Below are 5051 nucleotides of genomic sequence, written 5' to 3'. Positions count from 1 at the left end.
ATTTCAAAGACTAGCACAGACATGAACTTCATTGGTGGGTCTGAATAAATATGAAATTAATCTTAACAACAAGTAAAACAGAATGGCGACCTCTTCCTAGTGATCTTACGCTTAAAAACATTTTTAAGTATGCCATAGTAAACTACAGCAATCTTTTATGTAATGAAAAAACCATCAAAGGAACTATACAAAAACACATGATATTTCAATGAAAATGTGGAATATAAACATAATTATATTTGTCTACAAAGAATATAAACATAAGGATAAGGACCAAACAGGGGAAATAATATGCCAAAAGATAAAATTTGAGATCTGTTGTGTTAAAATGTTTCCCCCTCATGCTGACAATTTAATATTCTTTACTGCTCTTACAAAATAATCTGAACCCCCACAATTAAAAAATCCAAAGCAGAATATTTTATCAAGAAGAATATGAATTGTCCAGAAAGCTTTATTTAAAAATCCTGACCTTAAAAAGTAATTAATCATTTTCTACTATCTCTGATACAAAAACGCTTTAATGTCTTTTTGCTTCATGTCTTTGATTTCCTGCAGTTCACCAGAATGTGTTTCCATCAGCCTTTCATTATACAGCGTCAATATGCAGCTGCAGTTCTTTGCTGTGTATTAACTGAAAGCTCGACCACATGACGGTCTCAGACATTTAATTCAATCGGATGGAGAAGCTTCTGGTCAACATAAGCAGACTGGGGGAAGAGAAGAAGAAAGAAGAATGTGAATCTAAACAATTCCCTCTTATTTCAGAAGGCTTGGATTTTCATAGAAGAGGCTTTGAGCAAAACTCAGCTGGGTCTTGCGGGTTTCTACAAGACTACCGTGGAGGTGAGAGTTCAGTTATAAAATAAACCCAGTTCTTTCTTTGGTGACGCTCCTCCCCATCACTAGCTGGGCCGTCCCTCAAACAGGGCGACCCAACGCACACTGCCGAAGAGAAAAACTCTCCTTCGTGTGCGCCTTGAGGAAGAAAAACAGTTGTACATGAGGCCTGAGAAATACATACAAGCTATTCAAGTTGTGAGGATAGGAAGCTGCTTGAATTACCCACCCACTTAAGTCAACACATGCTGTTTTCTTACCCAAAGGAACAAATTCAAGTATACCCAGCGGGGCTCAGGTGACAACAGATAATACTTAAATGCAGATCCTTTACCTTCAAGGTTCAGAAACAATCGACATAGTTTTACTCTTGCTTTGCTTTTTTCTCTCTTTTAATGTTTATTTAGTTTTGAGTGAGAGAGAGAGAGAGAGAGAGCACATGAGCAGGTGGGGGAGGGGCAGAGAGAGACGGGGATACAGAGATACAGAATCCGAAGCAAGTTCCAGACTCTGAGCTGTCAGCACAGAGCCCGACGCGGGGCTCGAACCCACGAGCCGCGAGATCATGACCTGAGCCGAAGTTGGACGCTTGACCCGCTGAGCCCCCCAGGCGCCCCAACTCTTGCTTTTCAACTGAAGAGTTTCGCAAGCCTAGTCAACCCCCGATAATAACAAGAAAGAATTGCTCTTCCCAAGTACCTACCGCGTGCCGGACACCGTGGCCTGCGGCTCGGCCACCCCCACCGCTAGGACTGGGGACAAGAGGCAGGCCAGGCCGCCCGCTGCTGGGACCCGGGCCAGCAAAGGGCACTAACACATGGCCAGAAACGCAGCTGTTCGCTGAACCTGCACTTGGTTCTTGCTGAGCGTCAAGCCAGAGACGCGGCGAAGCCAAAGCACAGAAGGAAGGCCGCACTTGCCACAAGCAGAGGAAAACACCAGGCGTCTTTCCCCAAGCAGCGTCTCCTCCGGCAACGAAACCGGGGAAGTTCCGGGCTCGGGGTGTGGACGCATTCATGGAGGGGGGTGAGCGGCGGGGACTCAACGTGCAAGTGGGGCAAAAGTCATCTCAAGGTGACTGAATAGAGGTCAAGGTCAGGAGGGTCAGCAAGGGTCGATGGCAACAAGTCTCTGGCTCCAGCTGGTCCATTATCTGAGCTCGAAGGGGTTTAGGTCTCGCAGAGATAAGCCGAGGGTGTCCATCAGGGCAATCTTCACTCGTGAATCAGCACCCGGGGTTTTACCCCTGATTTCTTGTCCCTGACGCGATTAGATTTTCTCCGGCCTGATAGTGGCTGTTCTATCTGTTCTTACATTCTCACACAGGCTTCCCCGGGTTGGGGGGGCGGGGGGCGCCTAAACTGTCTATTTCTTACGTCACCAACAAGCTGTGTCTTTTGGGGGGGCAGGGGGAACCCCTAATTCTCTGCTTACATGACCCCACAGAGAAAACCGGCCTTTGCGGAGGCCTCTCAGCAAGAGCAGCGTGCGTGGCGGGAAGGTGCGGGGAGAAGAGGGGCTCCCCCAAGGGCAGGCCCAAACCGCAATCTGGGACGGCCCCCAGCTCGCCTCCTCTGGAGGGCGGCGCAGGCGACCGCCTGTCTGCCGAGTGGGGCGTGGAAATTAGAGGCCTGAGCACCTTCCGGGAGAGGCTGAGTCCTTCCTCCTGCCTCCTTTTTACCCACCACCCCTTCTCCGTTAAGTGTTGTTTGAAGAAGGCCGTTAAAGGGGTGCCGGAGGACGAAGCCCCCCAGCCACCAGCTCTATTTCTGCACCAGCCCCATTTCCGGGGCCCCCACTTCCGGCTGGCAGGTGGGAGGCCGGGCCTCCTCCCTCTCGTCGACTACAACGGCGCCGGAGGTCAAGGTCAGGACGCGAGCCCCGGTCCGCCCAGCGCCCAGGGCCGCGACTCCCTACCCCCACCCCCTGGCGCGCATGCGCCCAGCACCCCGGTGACCCTTGGCCCCTCAGGGCCAGGGCTCCGCTGTTGGTTCAACCCCCGGTGGCGGTGACGCTGTGACTGGGTTCTGAAAGGCTCCTGCGACGTACGTGTCGGGGGCTTCGCACAGCCTCCCGCTGGTGAGGCGCCCGGAGAGTCACGTCACACGGTCCCCGTGAAGTGGACAGTGCGGCTGAGAAACGCGGTTCCGGGATCGGCTCGCCTCGGGTCAGGACAGACACAAAGCGGCGGCGGTGAGGGATGGGGGGGCGGGGGAGAGGTGGGGGAGGTGAGGGAGGGGTGGGGGGGGGGGGGGAGGGGCGGGGGAGGTGAGGGAGGGGCGGGGGAGGGGTGGGGTGGGGGTGGGGGGGCAGCACCCACTAGGCCCCTCCCCTTGTTCCCCTCGGAAGACCCGGGCCGGCTCTGCGCCAGGCCCCCAGCCGCCTCGCGCCCACGCCACAGGCTCTTTCTCCTCCTCGTCCTTCCGGTGTGAGGAAACGCTATCCTGATGCGATCGGGGCCCCTCACACCCCTGCGAGGTCGGCAGGCGCGCCCGGAAGCGAGGCGGCGCCGCGTGACAGCTGCCCTCTGATGCCCGCGTTTCCTCAGGAGAGAAGTCCTGACCGAGCTCCGCGAAGCGAGGCGGGCCGTGCGGGCCGTCAGCCGCGGGACGAGCCGCAGGACTCGGGCGTGGGAAACGGTGTCGTAAAATGCCCCAAATCGCTCCTTCTCCAACGAATGTGGAATGGTTTCCCCAGAGACGTTAGTAACGCAAGTCATCAGGTGTGAGCTAATGTTCTGCCTCTTCAAGACATGTGCCCGTATCTCGAATGTACCAGTTTTATTACGTTTAAACTTTCTTGTTGTGATTAAAAATAGACATAACGAAGTTTGCCATTTTAACCATTTTTAAATGTGCAGGTCAGTGGCATTAAGAACATCCACATAGATGTGCGACCGTCCCCACCGTCCATTCTGAGAACTTTTTCCCCTTTCCAAACCCAAACTCTGCACCCGTTCATCGACAGTCCCCTGTTCTCCCCTCCCCCACCCCTGGCAACCGCCGTTCTACTTCCTGTCCCCGCGGGTTTGCCTGCTCTAGGGACTTCGGTCAGCGGGATCACACAAGATTTGCGTCTCTGTGTCCGGTTTCACCGTAATGTTTTCATCCATGTTATAGCGGATGTCAGCATTTTTTTTTTCCTTTTAAGGTTGAATAATGTCGACTAGGTTTCGCTTATCCATTCATCTGTTGATAGACCATTGGAGAGTTTCCACCTTTGGGCAGTTGTGAGTCAATTTAAAGTGTTTAAGCGATACGTTTAAATAATTCAAGAAGAGAGCAGTACTAAAAGCCGTGCGACAAAAACTAGCAGTCTCCTGTTTGCCCTGTGGCTCCCCAAGGGCAAGAACTTTCATGTCGTTTAGCTCCATTTTCTGCTCGTTTCGGCCATGTTTCTAAAAGTACTTGTAGGGTATTCTTTTGTTTTTAACTTTTTACTGTAACCTGCTGGCCAGCACCTCTCCATCAAAGAAAAGCTGGCTCTCCTAGGGCACACACCCTGCTTACAACTAGAAAGATATCTCCCCTCTACCATTATGCCAATGCAACTACTTCACACATTTTGATAAAATACATTTCAGGGTTTGTAGTACTGTATGCGACAGTCGGGGTCCAGCCAGGAGGCAGAACCCATACCAGTAATATGAACAGAGAAAACTTAACAGGAAGATTTATTAACTAGCATTTAGGGAGATACCTGAGAGAGAGAGAGAACTCTAAGTAATACAGAAATATCAGGTGTACAGAAAATATTTCCAGGCCAGAAGGGGAGTGCCCAGAGAAGGGCCACCTCAGAAAAGCCCTCTCCTCAAGGTGACAGGGTGTGGTTGTGGCAGAGAAGTGTGAGGAGGTGCTGAGGCTGGACTAATACCCAGGTGCCCACCACTGAGGTGCCAGTGAATCTCACTGGGAAGCCGCCTACTGAGAATCTGTTGGCAGCCTTACCATGAAAACGAGGAAATCAAATTCTGAAACTCAAGAGAAGCCCTTCCTCTGCAGTGTCCACCAGTGCCTCCTACTGACAAGGTTTGACATTGTGACATCAGCAAAGGAAATTGTAGAGTCCAGCTCCAACATCAGAAAGCGGGGCAAGGAGGGATGGATGTAGAACTGAGATATGATAGTTTGGCTAGTTACAGAATTCTAAACTCTCTTTCAGAATGTTAAAGGCATTGCACCATTATTTTCTAACTTCACTGCTGTCAAAAA

At 51.6% G+C, this 5051-nt stretch overlaps 1 long non-coding RNA gene across 2 annotated transcripts; it reads right to left on the bottom strand.

Annotated features, from left to right (window-relative positions):
- Positions 1-436: 436 nt before the first annotated feature.
- Positions 437-4848, bottom strand: LOC120248585. 2 transcript variants are annotated; one of them, XR_005532611.1, is made up of 2 exons: positions 4788-4848; positions 437-710 (listed from the first exon to the last, which is right to left on the bottom strand). It is a non-coding gene; the product is annotated as an uncharacterized LOC120248585 (long non-coding RNA). The 2 variants fall into 2 exon arrangements; XR_005532610.1 differs by lacking the exon at positions 4788-4848 and adding an exon at positions 1687-2168.
- Between the last annotated feature and the right edge of the window lie 203 nt (positions 4849-5051).

Source organism: Hyaena hyaena, unplaced genomic scaffold, assembly GCF_003009895.1.
Source record: "Hyaena hyaena isolate Hyena2069 unplaced genomic scaffold, ASM300989v1 scaffold_602, whole genome shotgun sequence".
In the NCBI taxonomy this organism is placed as follows: domain Eukaryota; kingdom Metazoa; phylum Chordata; class Mammalia; order Carnivora; family Hyaenidae; genus Hyaena; species Hyaena hyaena.
This window is presented reverse-complemented; position numbering and strand designations above follow the sequence as displayed.